Source organism: Sceloporus occidentalis, unplaced genomic scaffold (assembly GCF_023333645.1).
Source record: "Sceloporus occidentalis isolate IW3139 unplaced genomic scaffold, rSceOcc1.0.p SCAF_19, whole genome shotgun sequence".
Taxonomy (NCBI): Eukaryota; Metazoa; Chordata; class Lepidosauria; order Squamata; family Phrynosomatidae; genus Sceloporus; species Sceloporus occidentalis.
The window spans coordinates 7,130,291-7,154,036 of record NW_028316999.1 but is presented as its reverse complement, the minus strand read 5'-3'; positions in this window follow the sequence as shown (position 1 = coordinate 7,154,036).

The following is a 23,746-nucleotide window of genomic DNA, read 5'->3' as shown; positions in this document are numbered from 1 at the left end:
AGGGTGGAACCCTCACACTACCTTACACTACAGTACTACTACAATCTAAGTCAATCTCCTCAAACATAAATGCTTAATTATGTAAACTTATAACATGCTAGTTTAGTGACAGAACTACATTAAAATAATATGTGTAATAATTTATTGAACACTATAGAATACCTTCTACCAATCCCTATCAATAAATTTGTGGGAACAGTTTATGGAAGGTCCTTTTCCGATCCAGCATGGCTGTGCACCAGCACACAAAGGCCCATAAAGACATGGTTGGATGAGTTTGGTGTAGAAGAACTTGACTGGCCCACACAGAGCCCTGACCTCAACCCCATCAAACACCTTTGGGATAAACTGTAATGTAGATTGCGAGTCAGGCCTTCTCATCCAACAACAGTATCTGACTTCACGAATGCTTTACTGGATGAACGGGCAAAATTTACCACAGGAACACACCAAAATCTTGCGGAAAGCATTCCCAGAAGAGTTGAAGCTGTTATGGCTGCAAAGAGGGGGGGCCAACAAAATATTAAGGTTTATGTACTGTATTTAGAATGTGATGTCATTAGGTATCCCAATACCTTTGTCTATATATTTCATATATAGTCACTGATCTAGTAATGTCATTGATTTTCTATGGCTGAGAAAACATTTAAAAAAAAATTATATTTTCAACAATATCCCCAACTTTAATTTAACTTTGACAATAATATGGACATAAAAAAATATCTACTGTAAAAAACAGTGTTAATAAATCTACTGAAAGCTGCCCAAGTTATTCTGAAGCTAATTATATCTGAGCAAAGCAAATGAAGTGAAAAGAGAATTAATGGAGGCTAGCTCCCTCCTATAATCTAATGAGGCATGTATCATACCAATAGCTGTTCACAATGAAAAATTAACCCACTCAGCAGGGGATGAAAAAAGGTGTTCAAATTTGTTAACAGATAACCTTTAAGTCAGAAGCCTGCAGAGAAAGAAAATGAACACTGTTGCATTAACACATTCAAGCTGTTTAATGCCCTGCGTACAACAGCGGGCTGCCCGCATCTTTCTGGTGACATGGTTTCTGTGAACATAATCCTGTCTTCCTTTACTCTTGTTAGGTTACCATTATTTTACTCTAAAAATAGCAGATAAAAAGATGACAAAAAATCTACAGTGTTTTTATATTTGACTTATGTTCACCCCACCGTTGCTTTTCCCAAACTTTATGTCTAAATTGTAACAGTAAATCATCCCATTCATGTTACATGAGCTATTTTATTTCTCCTAGAAAGATAAATAGGAGCTGTTGCTGTGATTTTTTTCTTATAAACAGGGCAATCTATATCCAGCACAGCCCTGGAGGGAGAGAAATGGACGCAGGGGCCCATGACTGGGGGGGCCTGGGCTGCCCTTCCTCTCCTCCTCCACTTTCACCTTTTGAACTGTATAAAGTTACTAATTGCCCAGCTATATGTAAATCTGCAGATTAGGGGGTCACTCGGGGTTGGTCAGCAGCCCCCTGGTGCCCCCCCCCATGATATGGGCTATAAATTTGGCTCCCTACAGGGTAGGGCATTATTCCTTACTGCCGTTTGCCTGAAAATATTCCCTCCCACCCTCCCCTTTTTTTTTGTGTTTGTTTCTATGGTGTAGGTTTTATGCTGGCATGGTGCTAGAGCTACTCACCTTTAGGGGTGGTTGGCTCGTGGTGCACAAGCCTTCGGGCTTAAGTGCAAGACACTCCTTGGGCTAAGGGCCCTTGCGATTCCTATTGGTGCCACGGGCTGACGGGCAAGGGACGCCGTCAGTCACAGCGGGTATATGGTTTACACGCCTATGCCAGATGGTGTTTATTCATTGACGGTTTCACTGGTTACTGTTTCAGTTTGATGGTGTTTAGTTAATTGTTAAAAGGGGCGTTCGTTAAGCGCCCAACACATTGGTGTAAAGTTTACAAAGGGTTAATGGTACTTAACCCTTGACACATTAATTGTGTTAGTGTCACGGTGCGGAGATGCAAGTTGGATTGCACCGTGGACATATTAATCCATATCTGACTTTTATTGACATTGTTAAATAAATAAAGTCAATTTGTTAAAATTACATTTGGTGTATGTCTTTATTGTGGTTATGGGAGGAGGGGAAAAAGGGGGGCTGCCAGGTAGGCCCTCCTCCAGTCATGGTTTCTTGTTAAAGAAGAACTCCAGCCCTATTTTTGTGTTAAATGCAAAACAGGGTTCCTTTTGCATGGCATTCAGCGTATTTACTGTTGGCAAATTGATGCTGACATTCTTTAGTTATTAAATTTAGAAAATTAGGCTTCTGTGTTATTTAACTCCTCTTCTGTTGCCTCCATTGAAAGAAGGGAGCATACACTAGTAAGCTTCCTGCATATGCTTATTAGAACTTAATTTGAATTAACAGTGGCCAATCACATGTGTTCTATTTGAATACCTAGATGTGATTGGCTACCACTGTAATGACTTTGGTACAAGGGCTAGTGAGACTTTGCCAGAAGTATACATACTAATGCTTCCTGGTATCAGCAGAGGCAGGAGGACTTTTCAGTGGAGGACTTTTCACTAATGCATTTTCCATTACCTATTAGTGTCTAAAGGTATGACACAGTAGACAATGTCTTGATTAAACTTATTAAAATTCAGGGGGTTTTCCCACAGATTATTTCAACATAATTAATAAAATATAATCTATTTTTCTTAATACTTTGTCTGTTGTTTGTTCTATATGTGATGTATTTTCTCCAATATAAATGTCACTGTTCTCCAACCAGGAGCTAAGACTGATCTCGAGTATTCTGTCATGGTATGTAAGTGTTGATGTTATCTGGCTTTTTCGCATTTCATATAAAGAGCAAGATTGAGATGAAGTGCCTGTGCAAATGAGTTTCCGCTCCTAGCATTCTTCACTGTGAATTTTATATTATACTATGTGGGAACATTTGGTGACAGATAAGACCAGTGACAAATGTATCGGAGATAAGTTAATGGAAGCTAGTCAAAGGCTGCATTCTGTTAAGCCTGGAGATGACATTTGCACATGGTGTTAAATTATGCTTTTCCTTTTTTTTTTTTGTAATCGAACCCTCAGAGCAGAAAAATATTGTTTGTTGCACACAGTTTTTCCCCACTCCCCTATGCTTTATATTCAATTATGTGATTGCCCTAAACCTTTTTGTTTGTCCCAACTCATTCTCCTTGGAATAAGAGGGTTAATAATAAGAAATATTTGCCCAATAAGTTCACAACATCTGCCCCACTGTGTCCTCACCTGTTTGTGTCTGTTATTAATACTTCCATACAGTTTTTCATTGTAATATCACTAAGACATATGATTGATGTGAAGCTGATAAACGGTATTATCTTTGGTCATTTGAGTGGGAAACATTCTCAAATGGATATATTGTCCTTAGACGTGTAATTATTATTTTTTTCCAGAGATTGGTTTGAAAGCAGGTGTTTTGAGAAAAGTACAGAGGCTTAACATAATAGTATACCCTATGGTAATTAACATGACTCAAACACTTTTTACTTAGGTATGCCATAAAAGGAAAAAAATTGTATATTGAACTGATCCTATACATAAGGGTGGTCAAGGCCTGAAATACAAGGTAATTTTCTTCTGCGCTAAGAGCCCTGTTCATACATTTCAATCTCTATTGAGCCTCATCAGTGGTGCTTACTTGCCATTACTGTAGGCACATAGTCCACATCTGGATTACCCTTCTACGCTTATCGAGTAAAAAAGTTTTCAAAATGCACAGCATATTTGAAATCGGATTAACTGAACAATGACTGTAGATTCAGAAACTTTCCCTATGGTATATCTCAAGCCGTATCTTACTAACAAAGAAAAGTCACATATTGTAAGGTTCATGAAGAATAAAACATATACACTATATGACCAAACGTATGTGGACATCTCTTCTAATTATAGAGTTTTCGTGTTTCAGCTACACCCATTGCTTACAGGTGTATAAAAAACACATAGACATGCCATCTCCACAGACAAACATTGGCAGTAGAATCCATCATACTGAAGAGGTCAGTGACTTTAAATGTGGGACTGTCATAGGATGCCACCTCTTCCACAAGTCAGTTCATGAAATTTCTGTCCTGTTAGCTCTGCCCTGGTACACTGTAAGTGCGCTATTATTGCAAAGTGGAAGCATCAATCACAGTTGAGCAATGAAATCGATAGACCACACACACACACACTGAGTGGGCCAGCCGAGTACTGAAGTTCATAGCGAGTAAAAATCATCTTCTGTAGTATCCACGCTGCTTCTGGAAGCAACATCAGCACAAACAATGTGTGTCGGGGGCCTAATGGGTGGGTGATGTCAATGCTACAACATACAAATACTTTTTAGACACTTTTACGCTTCCAACTTTGTGGCACCAGTTTGGCCCTTTCCTGGTCTCCATGTGGCGATAAAAGTTGTTTTCTGTTCAGAGCTAGTCTAACACTAATTTAGATTAAAACATCTTTAATTTCAAAGTTAAAATAAAAATACAGTGAAAACTACCTTAGCTGTGGGCCACTTAAATCACTTCTCCTGGGTCTTATAGGTAGTGTTAAGAACCCATGCTGTTTGCACCTCCAACCAGCAGGTGTCACCCTCTTCTTGAACTGTTGCTTCATCCAAGATGGTTTTTCCTCGATCATGGAACCCAAGTAAGAAGTGAGCTTCTCTTTTTGAAATCCCTCCACTATTTCAAGTTGTTTGCTGCGCCTAGCTCTTGCCTGTTCAAGAAATCTTGTTCGGAACGATTCTTGTTATAGTATATCTCTGCCATGTTTTGCTCTCCTTTGTTTATTGGGCCTTGAACTAATGTCTATGACTCAGCCATAAGCCTGACATCTGCAAACCGGATCTGTACCCCTGGTTACGGATTATTGTTCTATCTTTGTCCTTAGAGTTATGAGTTTTGAAACAGGTACTATAAAGTTCCATGCTTAAGGGCAGCGGAGGGGGTGTCTTGTCTGTGGTCTTCACTTCTGAGAAACATAATCAACCTATAGTCTAAAATAGGAGATGTTCTACAGTTTTCTAGTCATGATATTATATGTTACAATTTACTACCCAAGCATAACCTGTGATTGTGTTGCAATATGAAGTGTCTATAAACATAATTGTCATAATAAATTGCAATAGAGTAGCTAGTTGTTTAAAAAGGATAGTTAAGGTTTTCAAAAGAATCGGGTACTAACTGTTCCAATCAACCAAGCCTAAATCTTTATATACAGTGTAAAAATATTGCTCAGATTAGTTTTTCACTGGAATTCACTTAAATGTAGCGAAACTTGAAGCCGTATGCATGTTGTGGTTGGAGATGAAACTGTGCAATATTTGGTGCAAACAAAGATGGCCACCGACCATGTGCTCTTTTGTTCAAAGTCACAAAATGGCTGCCGAGCACGTGAAACTCAGGCAGAAGGCACAAGCTAAGTTAATAGTACCCAAATACTTTTGTAAACACCCCGAAACACTGATAACTTTTGTACAACTATAATATAAGATGTACCAGGTATTTTGGCAGCAAATGTCTTGTACTAGCAGTTGATCACAATTTAACAATCACTCGGGAACCGACACAGTTAATAATGTTTAATAAGAAATGTTAAAAAACATACCTACAAACATCAATACCGTAGTACATGCGCTAATGTTTAGCAGACTAGCATGGATCTACCCAAGTGATTTAAAATTAAAGTATAAAAATATGAAAATCGATACGATTTTAATACTTATCCAATCCCAGGTTATTTTACGGTGATGATGCTGGAACACGTGAGAAACAGGAGGGAAAAGCCTTTTATACTTCCTGCAGCTCTAATATGGGTCTTCCTCTCTCCCTCCTCTCCAAGATGCAATTCCTCTTTTCCACTTAAGGCATGGGATTAAAATCCCCTTTTGCCTTGCCCATTCTCCCCCTACTCTCCTCCCATTCCCTGCCTCCGAACAAGCATTCCCTAAAAAACTAGGAAAACTGGTTTTGGCCATGCTTACAGTAGTGACCAGATAGAACTGGTCACTACCGGTTTCCGGGACAGTAAAGGCCACTTCTTTTGTTTGAAATTAACCCTTCCAGTGCTGGAGACTGCCACTTACCCAGGGAATATCTACTAAATGGGGAATCTCAGAGTTTATAACTTAGGGAGGTATGGGCGCAAAAGCACAAATAGCACCAACAAATGTACCTCATTTTTCATGTCCATAACATTCCACCTCTTGCTTTTGCACCATAATTGACCAATGTTATACTCTAATAGGGAGTTCTCTAAAATCCATGTCTGCTAGTCTACTAAACATACAACATGTACACTTCCATGAAATAAACAAAGAAATACAAATTAATATGGCAATCATCAAACCATGTACAACTGTATTTCCCAAGCTCCCCAACTACCCAAATAAACCGATGTCTGGTGTTTCATGGAGCTTTTCCTTTATCGCTGTCAGCTTAGAGAGATCATGGTTAATCTCGCCGTCATTGTTCACTATGCTCTTGAGACAGTTTCTTTATAGCATCCTGCGTGGTGTCCAAAAATCCTTTGGTATTCACTGGGTTTATCTGTCTCACGACGCCATCCAAACCCAGTCTTGTTGACTTGCTTCATCTCATGTTCCAACCACGGGACGCCGAGGAATGGGTAACCTCCTTTGTCGCTCACAGGAATGGCACTGCATACCCAGCAGTCAGAAACGTTGGTCATCTCTGCGTAGTGAGCCAGGATGCTCATGAATGAGTTGGAGGTCCATGGGTTGAGCGGGGCTATACTTCCACTAATCTGTTGGATGGAAAATAAACAGGTTTAGAGTCACCTTCCAACAATACAATTTTAGTATCGCCAGGCCCATCAGAGATTATCTCTCCCTTCTGCCTGTGCTGATCAGTGGACCTTGGTAAAACCCACACTTTAGATCCTACTTGTATTTCTGGGTTTTGATCCCAGGTAACTACAATTTTGTGGGGAACCCAGATTGCAACCTCTCCTAGAACAGTACCAGCAGTCATTCTACTTTCATCAGTCCTAGTCACAGTTGTACTCCACACTCGTCCGTCCATACTCACATTCCCAGTTGTATTCCAACCCTCGCTAACTAGTTTGTCAGTGAGTGTGAGTGTTACCTCTGTCCCTCTAGGCATATTGCCTCCTATTGGAAGGATTAGCTTTTGCCAATCCTCCCTAGCACCTGAAAAATCAAAATGGTTAGTTTGATCAAGAATTTGTTTTTTCCCACTGATTCGGGGAGGCTACCTGTAAATGTCAACCTTAAACTAACAAATGTATTGTCATTTTTGCAAGTAAGCCTATCGTATGGAGATGCATGTCCTAGTGGCCTATTGTTTAAAATCAGTACAGCCTGTGTAATAACCTTATCCCACCCTTTTAATGACAAACTTGGGGATAGCTTTCGAATTTGCTCTTTTAAAAGCCCATTGCACCTTTCAATCAACCCCGAGGCTTGGGGATGATAGGGGATGTGGAATATCCATCTAATCCCAGAGTCCTGTGCCCATTGTTGGACTAACTGACCAGTGAAATGACTTCCATTGTCTGTTTGTATTTCCGTTGGCATGCCATATGCAGTGATTAGGAGCTGAAGCATTTTCAGGGTAGAAGCTTGATTAGCACTTTTACAAGGGAGAACTCTTATCAGCCCAGTATATGTGTCTACTGCAGTGCAACAGTACACCAAACCTCCTGTTCCTTTCGGCAGAGGACCGATGTAGTCCATTTGCCAAATGTCACCTGCAGAAATGCCTTTCTTTAAATGACCCTTTGATTGAGTGGAAAGGGGCCACTTTTTTATTTCACTGCAGACAGGGCATGCTTGCTTGGCAGTAGTTACGAGCTCCAAAGTGACAGGAAGTCCTCTGGCTCTAGCCCACTCCAGGGTGGCCTTGTTTCCTCGATGTCCTCCCGCTGCATGCGCCCATGTAGCCATACGGAGTAAGACTGGATCAACAGGATCTCGGTCATGGGTCTTCAGGTTCCTTACTCGAGTCAGTTCATCAGCTATCTTATTGGGGTTTTCTTCCCCCAAGTCTTTGGTTACATGAGCATCAACATGTCCAATTTTGATATGTCGTGTCTGTGCGGCTGCCCAGATCTTTTCCCAAAGTCCTATACCTCCCCATACTGGTTTGCCATGTATAAGCCAATGATTTTCTCTCCATGTAGTCATCCATGTAGTGCAAGCTTTGTAAACAGCCCAACTGTCTGTGTAAATGAAAAGTTCATGGGAATCAGTTTCTTCCAGCAAGATGGTTATGGCAACAAGTTCTGCATATTGACTGGAGCCACCTTTACCTTGCTCCTGGATGACCACCTCTCCATCTGGATTGTAAGCCACAGCTGTCCAGTGTCTTCCTTTGCGGGTCATCACAGCTGATCCATCTGTAAACCATGCATTTGGTTTCTGACAGTCTTGTAATTCCTCATAAGGTAAGGCAGTCTTTATCGGAGAAGGCTGAAGCACAGGTATCTCGCAGGTATTTGGATGTGACAAGGTTTCGTATGTCACAAGACCATTGAGAATCCTAGTTAAGTCCTTCACTTCACCTGCTTGCACTCCACCTCGTTCTTGTAGGTACCATTTCCACTTCAGGAGAGTTTGACTTTGGGCCACCTCTGCACGTATCGGTAGGCCTTCATCACGCACCCAGCCTGCAATTGGTAAGTCTGTTTTCACGGAGACTGGGGCCTTTTGGGTTATAGTCTCTACATGCTGCAGGGCCGTGTAGGCAGCTAATAAGTTCTTCTCCAGGGGCGAGTACCGTTGCTGAGCTCCAGTTAGTTGCTTGGACCAGAACCCAATTGGTACCGCTCGTTGGCCTTTAACTTCATTTGGCTGCCACAAGCCCCATGACATCACGTTATTGGTCACCATCACATCGAGTTGAAAAGGGAATTCGGCTTTGATTGGACCAAGACCTTGGTGCTGTAAGACGGCTTCCTTGGCTGCTTTAAATGCTGTTTCTTGGTCTGTGCCCCAAACAAATGTAGATTTTTTGCGTGTAACATTGTATATGGGACGTAGCAAAAGTCCAAGATGAGGTATAAATGACCTCCAATATCCAAGGGCACCGAGAAACTTTTGTGCATCTTTCAAAGTCTTTGGCGATGGAGTGTTTTGTATAGTATCCAGTATTGGTTGGGGAATCTTACGAACAGGACCGGCCCAGATCATTCCGAGAAATTTGACTTCCTGGGCGGGACCCTGCACTTTGTCTTTGTTGACAGCCCATCCTCTGGCAACCATGTGATCAATCAAAACAGTCAATGCTTCCTCCACTTCCTCTTTAGTTCCGGTAATCATGATGTCATCGATGTAGTGGAAGACAGGTACTTTCAGGCTTAGTTGGCTTAAATCTCTGGCAACCAGTCCATGGCATATGGTGGGGGAGTGTAAGTATCCTTGGGGTACCACCTGAAAAGTATATTGACGACCTTCCCAGGTGAATGCAAATTGATCTTGGGACTCTGGTGCAATGGGGATTGAAAAGAACGCATTCGCTAGATCAATCACTGCATGCCACTCCCTGGCCTGTTTGGCTATGTCCTCAATAACCGAGACGATATTGGGGACTGCAGCACTCAATGGCGGTGCCACTCTATTGAGTCCCCTATAATCTATCGTCATGCGCCAAGAACCATCAGGTTTTTTAACAGGAAATACAGGAGCATTAAAGGGGCTTATTGCAGGACGAACTACACCTGTTCTCAACAATTCAGTGATTGTTTCACTGATTTCCTTTTGTCCCCCCGGCAGCCGGTACTGCTTCAACCTTACCGGGCTACTGGGGGGAGGAATGACCACAGGTGTCCAATTTGCATTTCCTCTCACCACCTCCTTTACTGCATGGACATAAGAGGGTTTGTGAGGAAAGCCAAATTTGAACACACCCCACTGTGTCTCTATACAGAGCCCTAACAATATATCTATCCCCAAGATATTGTCAGGTAAATCAGAAACCAAAATATTAGCCTCAAATCGGGGGCCTTTGTTTATGGCTAACATAACTGTTGTTTGGACAGCTTTAGTTATTCTACCCCCCAGACCCTCTATGTGGACTATGGGGCCTACAAAATGGGAAGGGTTACCCTGAAGCACTGTTACCTCAGCCCCAGTGTCAACTAAAGCTAAAACCTTGGTGTGGTGTTTTCCCTTTCCCCACCAAACCGTTAAAGGAACATGGGGCCGTCGATCCCCAGCCATAATTGGTAATGTGTTCCGTGCCGGGGATCGGCTGTCCCATCAGTCCACTACATTTTGTTTTGCAATAGCCTTCAACTCAGCAGTCGGGTACAAGGGCTTTGTTTTCCTAGGAGTGGGAACAGGAGGACAGGAATTAGTATCAGGATATTTAACATCAGATTGCGTATATTTGAGACCTGTTTCAATGGGGTGAGCCTTAGAAATGGGACCATCATCAAAAGTAATTAACTTCTTAACTTGTATGGGACCCGTAGATGCAGTGTGTACCTGTACCCTTTTCTTTAATGCTTTCCACCTTCTAAACAAGACACCAGTACGAACATTTGAAAATGACTCATTTATACCAGCCTTCTCAAGATCAGCAATCATCTCTTTCCTAGATATTCTAGTACGTTGTGAAGCATCCTGATAATTATTCCATTTAGGTTTACCCTTGGGAAGATTTACAGTATTCTCTCTGTCTGACATACTGGCTACAGAGATACCCCTTCTGTGGTTTACCTTTTCCTCCAATTCATATTCCCCCAATTCCGCTAGCCTTTGTGTGATCACAAAAATCTGCCCATTTTCTGCTGTGCCATTAAGCATAGACAATAGGGATCCTCTTTTAGCACTGGGAGCTGTTCTTAGGAACCTAGACCTCATGCTTGCAGTGAATTCCTCTGCATCAGGCCCCTCCCAGTGATCCTTGTCTAAACCTGCTACACAACCCATAATACGGACTCTGGTTATGGCATCTTTTATGGTGTGCCACTGTGTATGTGGTTCAATGTCAGTGTGATGTGGGAAAACTTTTAGTAGTGCATGTTTAATGATATCCATTAAACTGAAATTACCATGAATGTTCCTCACTAACCTCAACACCTGTGTCATCTGTGGATTACACGTGAGCTGACCAATGCTTACGGCTTCATCAGCATTAAGAATGATCTTATCTGCCCCAGTATCCCACATACGCAACAACCACTCACCAATGCTTTCACCCTGAGTCTGCTTATAAAGTTTTGTAATCTCGGTTAACTCCAGTTGTGAATAACCTCTCACTACCTCATTTATCTCATCTCGTGCACTTTCATGCACGTCTTCATTACCATCACAGTCCCGGTGTACCCTACGCTTTCTCTGTTGGGTGATAAGTGGGCGAGCTTTGTAGCTAGCCACCCTCTCATCATCATCAGAGGAGACGTAATAATATGAATCATCATCAGAAGAGGAAGAAGAGAAAAAGGACTTGTGGTCCTCCTGGTATTGTTCAATCATGGTTCTCACCTTTCTGGTGTTGTATGGCACCTTACCCTTTTTAGAGCGACTACGATTTAGTTTGCTAATTAGCAGAGTGGTAGTTTCCTGTAATTCCTCCTTACGGGCATTGTTACTTTCCAAACATTCATTTGACAATAACAATTTTTGTTTTACTTCAGCTAACTCCTTTTCTAGGGCCTGTCTCTGTACTACCTCATTTTTTAAGGCATGCAAGATAATCCAGCCCACTTCTGCTGCAGCTCTGCTCTCATGTTTGGGATAGACCCCTAAATCAAGCTTCAGTGCCATACCTCCTATCTCTTCACCAACCTCTGGGTACACAGGTGCACCATAACGCACTAGCTCATCCGCTATAGCATTCCATCTGCCCATAGTGGTAGCCCAATGTGGTACAGCCCCAAATTTGGGTCTTTTATCCCCCATCATTGCTCTCAACTTCTTCTTAATGAAACTCATTCTCTCAGTCAGATTTACTTCAAATGCAATCAGACAGCAGAATCTCAAGCACAATCAGATGGCAGGACAAGCACACGTGTTTGTAGTGAGCCTTACTACTACTACTATGTATTGTACCACTAACACACACACACAGGCTGCACTTATGTGGTTTTTTTTTTTTTATTTTTTTTTTTTACAAGCACTTGCGTGTATCTACTTTCACACTAGAGAAACACGTAAAATATAGTGGAAAGGACAGAGCACACAACCTGAATGAACAATCACACTCATGCAACCCGCGTACAACAGGCGACTTCCTATATGCTTTAAAGTTTGCGTCAAATAACTAACATTTACGTAACACAATTATACCAGTCACCCTTTAACAGGAGAATCAATGCTATAGGCTGCCAATAACTAATAAACAGTCACCCTTTAACAGGAGAACCCAATGCAATTGAATACCAGTGACTATCACTAATGCAATACGTTTAAGCTAGTTACTTTAAACAAGGAACAATAAAGCAACAGTCATTTAAGATCCCGTATAAATAGTACAGTGCTACACTTGATAATCTTTGACCCACATTTAACAGATTAATTATTTGTACCCTCTAAATTTACACTCAGGCATACAAGAAAAATCTGTAAGTGTTTACTCTTGGATGTAATAATCCTTAGGTCCGAAGCCTATACTATCTTATTAATAATATGACTCTCCCCACAGAATTAACATAACCAAGATTAATGATTTCAAAATCACCATAAAATTGATAAGCCTCTTGTAGTTGTGAAAAAATAACTTGGAAGGCTTACTAAATCACACTGGGAAAAATATTATTTTATACTATTGGTCAATTTTGGTTATTAACTGCCGATACTCAATTTCTGGCAAAATCCTGCCGACTACGCCAATTTTTGTTGTGGTTGGAGATGAAACTGTGCAATATTTGGTGCAAACAAAGATGGCCACCGACCATGTGCTCTTTTGTTCAAAGTCACAAAATGGCTGCCGAGCACGTGAAACTCAGGCAGAAGGCACAAGCTAAGTTAATAGTACCCAAATACTTTTGTAAACACCCCGAAACACTGATAAGTTTTGTACAACTATAATATAAGATGTACCAGGTATTTTGGCAGCAAATGTCTTGTACTAGCAGTTGATCACAATTTAACAATCACTCGGGAACCGACACAGTTAATAATGTTTAATAAGAAATGTTAAAAAACATACCTACAAACATCAATACCGTAGTACATGCGCTAATGTTTAGCAGACTAGCATGGATCTACCCAAGTGATTTAAAATTAAAGTATAAAAATATGAAAATCGATACGATTTTAATACTTATCCAATCCCAGGTTATTTTACGGTGATGATGCTGGAACACGTGAGAAACAGGAGGGAAAAGCCTTTTATACTTCCTGCAGCTCTAATATGGGTCTTCCTCTCTCCCTCCTCTCCAAGATGCAATTCCTCTTTTCCACTTAAGGCATGGGATTAAAATCCCCTTTTGCCTTGCCCATTCTCCCCCTACTCTCCTCCCATTCCCTGCCTCCGAACAAGCATTCCCTAAAAAACTAGGAAAACTGGTTTTGGCCATGCTTACAGTAGTGACCAGATAGAACTGGTCACTACCGGTTTCCGGGACAGTAAAGGCCACTTCTTTTGTTTGAAATTAACCCTTCCAGTGCTGGAGACTGCCACTTACCCAGGGAATATCTACTAAATGGGGAATCTCAGAGTTTATAATTTAGGGAGGTATGGGCGCAAAAGCACAAATAGCACCAACAAATGTACCTCATTTTTCATGTCCATAACAATGCATTAAACCAGAAGCTTTATGTATCCATCGAATCAGTGGGATTATTTGTAAATGCCCTTGTGTTTTTCATTTTAATCCTATTTAGATCGACCTCTCCAAATGCATCCATGCCTAAATTATGTCATTCAAGTCTATATAACTACCTCTCATAATATATCAACCGTAATATGTCAAGCACATCTGTTGGTACTGTATAGATTAAAATATTCATACATATAAAAATACAGAGCACAGTTGGTGCAGTAAAACCAAGGTTTGCAATGAATATGAACAAGCTACAGTATAATCCATATGGATGCCCATTAAAGAGTTTTGTTGCTTCTGAGCATTATATACAGTATATTGGGAGTGTTCTAGTATAATCCAGGAATGCAGCCTAGTCCTGGCATACGATTGCTATGAAAGGTACATTTTACAATGAGTAGTCCATCAGATTCACAGCAATATTAAGCTCTTATGCATATTGGTAGAACTGATCATACTCTCTGATATCTAGTGTTAGACATATAAACCCCATGGGGAAAATATTCTCTTTTGATTTATATTAATTGCAGTAAAATTCTATAATTGTGTCTCTAATAGTAGTTTATATTGCTGCATGATGAGCCTGGCAACAGCCATTAAAATTAGGAATCAATCCATGATACCAGCAGCAAAACTTATTGCTGATTGGCACCAATAATCCATCTCATTATTTATTTTAGCGTAGTTGGCATAAATACACACATCGAATGTCATTTAAGAAATAAGAATGCTTTTAGAAAATACGTTTATTTATATTTCTGCTTTACTCAAACATAATCCTTTATTAAATCCTAAATGAATAAAGTTTCCTTTCTCTAACTACTTCTGTTTCACTTTAGTTTTAGTTATTTAATTACTTTTTTTCCTTCTGCTGTACTTCTAAGCGTGCTCAAAGCAGTGTTAACAAAAATTAAAACTCCTCTATACTTTGAAATAAAGGAAAAAACACATTGAAGTGAGATGTAGCTACAGAGAAAAACATGAGGGTTTTTTTTCCTATTTTAGGATACAAGATTTAAATTTACATTAAATCTGAAGTTCGGTGAATGATTGCTTTATCTGACTTTACTTCAGAAGAAGGTGTTCACAATGCATTCTGTGAGTAGAATACTTCTTAAAATGTGAATATGTTATTTTAGTGGGACAATGGAAATTTACTAGCACTGTAATATTTCAAGAATGATACCTTTTATCGGGTTGAATGTTTTCTGATAAGTAATAGAAGCCGCTGCTGAAGACACAAACATTGCATCTTTGTTTGCACATGATAATAAAACTTGCTTAGCAAGCTAAAATAAAATGAGGACACTGAATGTGCATTCTTTAACCATAAGTTTAAAAGTCATTTTTTATTCAAAGTTTCCCTGCCAAATAGCACCATAGTTAAATGCAATACTTCCTGCTGCCTGTAGGATGTATAAGATCAACAGCCCATATAATTAATGTAAACAAGGGAAAGAAAGCTAAAAGCATGTAAATAAAGTGTGTGTTAGTGTGAGTGCCCCTTCCGAGGCTCCTGATCTTCCCCTGGTACAAAAAAGAAGCCATGATTTTAGGTAGCCCGCAACATAGTTTAGCCTATAGCGAGCTTAAGAGTCCTCCACTTTGATTTTACAATATGGGGCATGCTTACTTATCAGTGGAGTTTAAGACAACAGCTACTGGAGACCAACTGACTATTCCCATTTAGTCTACATGACACCCTCCTCAAACCCTGGATACAATGGCACAAATACTTAGGTAGATTGAATAATGGATAACAAAATTGAAAAAAAAACACTTCACTGTCCAAACTTAGTAGAATTACATTATAAGATTCTTAACAGATAGCATTCAGTTCCAACCGTACTACATAAAATGTACCCCTCTTTAACATTCATATTTGGTGGAACTGTCCTAAAATTAAATGCATATGGGATTATCTATTTCAAAAAATGTGAAAAGTAGTACCAATACAATTCCAATTGGCTATTCTCAACCTGAGTTTCCCTACAAATACCTTTCTCCAAAATTGATATCTTAATTCAAGTATTAATAACATTCAAGAATGTGGTTACAATCACATGTTCCTACCTGGGAACAAATATTACATCAAATTCAAACACAATATAAAATGGAAAATCATATATGTAATTGGAAACAATGAAATCTTTGAAAAGACATGGAAACCTTGGTTGAACATATTACCAGCAAATAAATATAAGGCTGATTAATGCTTACTTTTCCTGGATTTATTAACATAATAGTTCTTCAACTATTCTGATATAGTTATCCATGGAACAATCAAAATTAAGTTTGAAGGGAGCTAGTATGTTCTCTTTTTGTTTATTCTTCAGTGTACTTTTCCTGATATTGTTGCTTATTGTTTTTTATACGTCTTCTATGTTTGAGGAAAAAAAAGGAGCACAACCAGAAAGACAGGACCCAATGATATCACTTATGAAACAGTGTGTCCACTTGGAAACAAGGCTTTGACAGCTGTATAATTAAAATATTATTTAAAAAAAAAAAACAGCTTCCAAATGTGTTGCAAGTGGTTAAAAAGTTCCCTTTTTAGCCATTTGAAATGAAGACATTCAATGCATTGCACACAAAATAATTTCAGCACTTAGCATTTCTCCTGCTATAGCTTGTTGGTGATAAATATTTATCAGTTGCACCAAAAAAGAATTTGATTAAAGTGCTTATAGAAAATGTTAAATAAAGTGTGTGCATGTTGGCAAAAAGAAAGTTGAACCTACATAATTAAGCCTGGTTAGAATATAACAAGATATTAAGTAGAGAAAGTGTCAATTAAAACCTTTGGGGTTTTTTTTTATGTGATAGATACCATGTCTTTCTGGAGTGCTACCATAGTAAAAGAATGGTGCAATAAAAACATGTTTCCAAATATTGCCTAAATAAGGCTGGCATTTCACCTTAACTAATTAAAACATATCTATAGTAGGACATCTCTCTCTTTCAGTTTTTCCATCAAATAAATTGCAGTAGAATTATTTTGTCGAAATGTAAATTGTAACTACATTTGTCAATTTGTTCAATCCATATGAATGTCCGAAAAGAGGTGGAACTCCCAACGAAGCAAACGAAAAAAAGCAAAGAGATACAAATTTTTGTTTGAATTTCATTGTTTTTTCACTCTTACACTCTGTCACTCTTACACAGCATTACTGACAATACACATATTCAAAGGGAATGACTAGAATAGGAGACTAAGACAAAGGGATACATTAGGTAAAGAGGGCCCTGCTCATAAAATTACAATCTTGAGTGCATAATCATTAAATCCCAAATATACACAAGAGGTAAGTGTACAATCCAAATACAAATGTCACCACGCAATGTCCAGGAGAATACTAAATATTTCAGTAGCTTGTCATAGGTTCCTGTACGTTATCTTGTACTGAAACCTAAAACAACTAATTTCTATGCTTAGAAGTTCAGACAGTAATTCATGCAAATATTTTATTTGATGTATTTCTGATCTCAATGCTGCTTTTCTCCACTCTGTCTCAGTGTCACTTTCTTCTTGCGTTGTCATTAATATACTGAATCTTTTGTTTACATTTCATTATCTTGTCTCTTTCCTATATTGTTTTTTCCACTTATTATCTCCATTAACCCACAGACAATTTGTCTGTAAACCATCACATCAATCAGCTGCTTTATATTGCTTTTATTTCTAAACTAATAAATTATCCATGTTGTCCTGTTTAGGAGAGCCTACACTAGGTACAAAAAAAAACTTACTACACAAAGTTTCTCAGCTCACCAGAAAAACGCTGAGATTCTGGTAAAAATATTGTGATTCTGGGAAATTGTTCATGGTTTATCCATGAGATGCAATTGTTTGATTTATTTATATTTGGAGTTCCAGATATGCATTTTAACTTTTGTTAGGTCTTTAACATTAAATAATAAAAAATATGCCATTAAAGTGTAGTAATGAAGCAATTTATCTTTTTTTTAAACCTTATCCCAGAAATTTGTTATGTTAGGCATCGTATAGTTTTATGCCATGTTGTTCTTTAGGGATCTCCCCGCCAGCGGCATATTCTGGTCTGCTCTGGGCCCAAAACTGGGGGACAGATTTTTGGGGTGATCAGGCACTTGGTGTGCTACTGCTTATTGGTATACATGGGAACGTCTGGGCTCCCACTGAAGTCAATGGGCGTTCCTGCTGATGTCAGTGGGTGTTCCCCCTGATATTGCGAGAAATACCCCCTTTTACAGGGAAAGTGGACAGGAAGTGGATTTTTTTCTGTAAAAGTTGAAGTGTAACAACTAGTTAGGTATTTTAATGTAATAGATAAATGCTAAAAACAAACATAGAACAACTTAAAAAAATATTATATCCATAATGTTTTCCAAACTGTGTGGCTTATGATGTTATATATATACCGGTATATAGATATATATATATATATAGATTTATATATATATATATATATATATATATATATATATCCCCTCCTAAAATAATAATACCATCTGAGAAATATATAGAGATATACAGGCTATACATAAAGGTTTGGGTCAATGATAATCAGCATTCTCAAAAAAAGAATACATTTTTCTGAGCTATGTGAGCTCTTTCAGTAAGCCAAATGAAATATTCACATTTAAAAATAAGAGCTTTAATGATTAACTGAAACATGCCGTTTTAAAACACAAGTCCTTCAGCTAAACGGAGGATTTTTTTTTGCTTTGGGCATTTTGCTGTCTTCAGTTCATGTGAAATCAATTTGACCAAGAAATTGCTACAAAACAGCCAAACTATTTTAACTTTTATGGCAATTAATTATTGGGTATAATAATTTGAAAATAAATTGTGCAGCAGCTTTGCTAAAGCCAGTTCCTTTGAATTCAACCTTTGTTTGTTGGATTAAATATATGTCCTTGGTAAAAACATAAAAAGAAGCCATACTTTTCAAGAGTATAAAGGGCCCTTTCCAACAGAAATTGCTTGAACACTGACTAAGGCTTTTACTTTTAGCTTTTTCTTTTTCAGCCTTCAAGCATTGGAAATATATGCACCCTGACTGCATTAGTACCACAATGTTATTTGACAAAGTGAAAATTGACTGGCTATAGCCTATTGTTTAATTTGACTTCTTCATTGTGACCTCCAACAGTTTTCTGTAGAAAAATGATTGTGATTTTTTTAACTGATTTGATTTGTAGCTTTACCATGACTCCTCCTTCTATTCTAGAACTTCTTCTGTGTCATCTCAGTTCTTTTCTTATATGTGTGACTTGCAAATCAGGGGCGTTCCCGCTGACAGCAACGAAAAACACCCCCATTTAGAGGAAAAATGGGCCGGGAGCGGGGCGTGTCAATCATGAAAGGGTTCACTTGTTCTTATAAAGCATGTTTATTTGTTTAATAATTGCTGTATGTTGGTGTTTTCTCTTAAAACACTGGCTCGGGAGGGTGACTACGATTCCAGAGCTCATTAGAGGTGAGGGAAGGTTGAGGGCTTTTTGTATTCATGGTGGCATGTTGGTTCCATATAATCATTCTCTTTCTTATAATACATTTTACCTTTCTTTACCATAATGTCTTATATTCTTAATGAATTCATATTTTAGAAATTGTATTATTTGCACTGTATACTTACATTTTATTTTATTTGCATGCTGGTACGTCATAGTGATTGTTTTCCGCATTATACATGTCTGGCTGGTCCATGATGACTTACGGTATACCCATATTTATTTAATAATGTGTTTATATTATTTTATAATCATTATTTTTAATTGTATCATTTTTAATCAATGTTTTTTAATTGTATTATCTGCAACGTGTACTGACAATTTATCTGCAAAGGTTTAGTAGTACCCCAAATTTATTTTTTATATTTATTTTTTTAACTATGGAATAAATTGAAATAGACTGACCTAATATGATGTACTCAGTTTCATCAGATTTTTACTTAAGCTACATTAAGAGGTTTTCCACCGTATAGCCGCCCTGGTAATCACTTCTAAAAATAATAATAATAATAATTTGTACTGTATATGATTAAACCCTCAGCAAATAGGATAAAAATGACAGATCAGTTCAGATTATTTTTTAACATACTATCTTGTACAATTTATGTTATAAGTGGTTCAGCAACTTTTGTTTGTTTTACCAAATGAAATATATACTGTAGATTGCTGTAGGAAGATGCATGGAAGCACCCCCCACCGTGGAATATTTCCTCTTAAGAACTTACTTACTCCATATGACCACTGGTACACCTATCCGTGAGGTTTGATGTTAGGAACGGTGCACAGTGCACAGTACACAGAAAAAAACCTCAATGCTTTAGTTCTTAAATTTTCTAGGACTGTATTTAAGGACTTTTGGGGTATGTTTCACCTTCCATTATATCTGTATCACCTTATGAGAAGCTTGTGCATAGGGGCTGTACTATATCTTGTGCATTTATTTTTTGCAAATGTTGTTAAACGTGCTTTAGATGTGATAAATCACAGTGATTGAATCGCTGTTGGTGGTGATTAATTTGCTCCATGAAAAGAGGTGAGAGACTCACTAAAACCATTACAATTTACTAACAATACTTTGTGAAATACATAGTTACATGAGCCGATGGATTAATTACTAACTCGAGAGACAGCTCTTTTGTTGCATGTAGAAGAATTTGAGGACTAAATAATGCATCTTTTCAATGTTCATCTCTCTGTTTACTCCATAGAACTTTCCAAATTACTATATTGGATATCATTGAGAGGTTTTATATAAGTTATCTTGTTCAAGGACAAGTATGCATTCATTTATGTTGTCAAAATAGTTTGCAAGATTGATGGAAATATTCGGGAAAACTATAAAGGTATTCTCAACTGTATTTTGATCTATGTTCTATCTGAAATTATAATCTAACAGCTATTTATTTAGTAACACTATTAATATGTGGTAAACTACATTTTTCATAGCCAATTTATCATCCATTAGCCCTATAAGCACCAGAGGTATGTGGTTTTAGTAAAGTTGTTGGGGCCAAAAATGTTCTGGAATGTTGTTTTGGATGACCTCAAATTTTCCATTTTTTATTTTAAGAATACTATCTCTTCAGCTGCAAATAGTAATAAAAAACTGTCAAGGGCATTGGAGACACACATTGAACATAATACATTGTTAACACAAAATGTTTTATGTTGATGAGACATGGCACTTTTTGGAAGCCCTGATAACGTAAGAGCAGCCATCAGATGGATATATACAGCTGCATGATATGTTTTTATGCTCACGTACCACACTGGTGGCAGATCAGGGGATGATCAGGGTATGGGGCGCTGTTGGACATCAGCCTCTGGGTATCTGCTCGGTGCACCAGATGAACGTCTCTAGAAACTACGCCCTTTTGGCCGACGTTCACACAACGCTATCTTAGGGCACAATTGTAGAGCTTCTAGTGACATTCGCTCCCCAATCCTTTAATCAGGAGGAGAGGACGTTTGGAGGTTATGTCCACTGAGATGTAGACGAAGAAATAATTGAACAAGAAGTGGAGCTGTGAGACATGGAAGAGGAAGTGGTCAGCAGAGAAGGTAAGGAGACATTTAGAGAGTGGAAGTGAAAGAGCCTGTGAATTTGGACGGAAATTTCGTCCATTGGATGGGAGTCTAGCCTAGTTTTTTGATATTCATACAAATTGACAAAATCGCCAAATTTTGTTACACTTGCAATTTGCAAATGCAAAAGTCTCTGCAAAATTCCAAAACAGCTATAGCTCCAAAGTTATCTGCAGTCCACTCTAGTAAACATTTTGCTGTCCTTTTCCTCTGTGTCTGTAATGTTTTTAGCAGCTGAGTGTCACAAACTCTGAGCAAAACATTTTTAGTATATGCCTCTGAGAAGGAGAAAAATTAATTTAGGGTGACAGAAGTGTCATAAGTCATTTTTTTAAAACCAAAACATAACGTTAAAGAAAATGTCAGGAATTCTAGCAACCTGTCATGTAGGTTTCTAATAATGAACCTACCAGAGAATTGTCTTCCATTTCCTTTATGCACTCAGGGCTCTAACATATTACCTTTTATGAGCAGATCAATTGCCATGCTGTTCTAAGAACCATATATATTGCTTCCAAAATGTCTGATGTATAACCATGTAGCTATTAATGCATAACAGTACAATGTGACAACACACTAAATGTATTTGAACATGCAACACAATTAATTACAAAAAACAATTCAGAGGTTGAATTATAATTTTTTTTCTATTTTTCTAACTTTGTGTAGCACTTTGCTGTGTAATCTAATCAAGGATAAATATAGTTTTACATATTATAATCTTTTAAGGATATGCCAGTTTTTCCCAGAAAGGGGAAAGGTCTTTACATGACTTCATCACTAGTAAGAATAATCCCTGGATTGACAACTTTCAAATTATAACGTATAATATTATTTGCACTTTTGTGCAAAAAGGAAATCCAATTTATTTGTGTAAGTGACCGCATAACCTACTTTCATCACCCTCATATGAAGTGCATCCCAGAGATTCACAGCCCTTATTGTAAAGGCTCTTCTAATTTTAGTAACCGGCAACTTGTTAACAGCTCTGTTCTTAAAGTGAATTTTTCCCATTCCAGGGGACCTTGTATGTTTCCATACAAATAGATGGCGACTTAGGTGCCTCTAAATGAATTCCTTTTTAGATAAGTGTTATTTGTATCATGGTTACCATGTTTTCTATGTTGTAAAGTTACATTAGACATGAGTGAAAATGTAATCATGTGTAATCATTAGTAGAGGGTCTCTCTGGAATGCTAGTAAGATGTAATAGTAATGTGATATAACATATATAATTAATCTCCTTGTAGAGATCGCCTGATATTGTAAAAGGATATAAAAACTCATAGTTAGTAAGGCAAGCTCACGTTCTCTCCACTCTTTCTCCCGCATTGTTTCAAGAACCTAGATCCTACAGCACCCAAGTTTCAAAGAAAAAAAGTCATAGGAGTTGTGATTTTGTCATACCTTTGGTCATGAAGACATTTAGATACACTGGCGTTACTACATGGGTTGCAGCGGTCGCCTCTAGCGGGACTGATGCGACCCCTGTGCCCCTTTGTTCCTGTCCCCTCGTACCGTTTCAAAATTGCTCAGAAAGGGCCCTTCCGACCTGGACTGCACCGCTAAACTATTTTGAACGGGCACAGGGAGACAGGAAGGTATCAGGATTACATGACGTCACCCTCACGCATGAGCAGCCAGAAGGAAAGCTGCAGGAGGAGTGAGAAGTAAGCAGGGTGGGATATGTGTGTGTGTGCGAGAATGCGTATGGACTTGTGTGTGTGAATATGCATGTGCAGTTTTGTGTGTATGAACATGCATGTACATGTGTGTGTGTGAGCATGCATGTGCACTTGTGTGTGGCGTGAGCATGCATATGTAATTGTGTGTGGCGTAAGCATGGATGTGTACTTGTGTGTGTGTGAGCATGGATGTGTAATTGTGTGTTTGTATTAGCATGGATGTGTAATTGTGTATGTGTATGAACATGGATGTGTATTTGTGTACGTGAGCATGGATGTGTAATTCTGTAAGTGGGGTGAGATGGAGTGTGTGTTAGTGAGTGTGAGTAAGTGTGTGTAATTTGTGTGTGTTTACATATGTTGTATGCTGGACGGGGCAAAGAAGGCAAAGACCATGTTTTGTGGCAATTTTTCGCACCAGGGCCCCATGGTTTCTAGTTACGCCCCTGTTTAGATATTCCTACAAAATTAAAAATCATTCTTCATAGCTAATGTATCCTTGATAATGTTTTTTAAGTCTTCTTCTTGTTGCTCACATTGCTGTAGACAAAATATTAATTGAGCAGTCTTGCATTTTTGTTTTTAAGATTTAACCTTATAAAAACAATACAAAACAATTTAGGTAGTTTTTTCCAAATTAGGCTGCACCAACCTATCAGTGTCCATGTGTGTGTGTTTCTTTTATTTTCCATAAATCC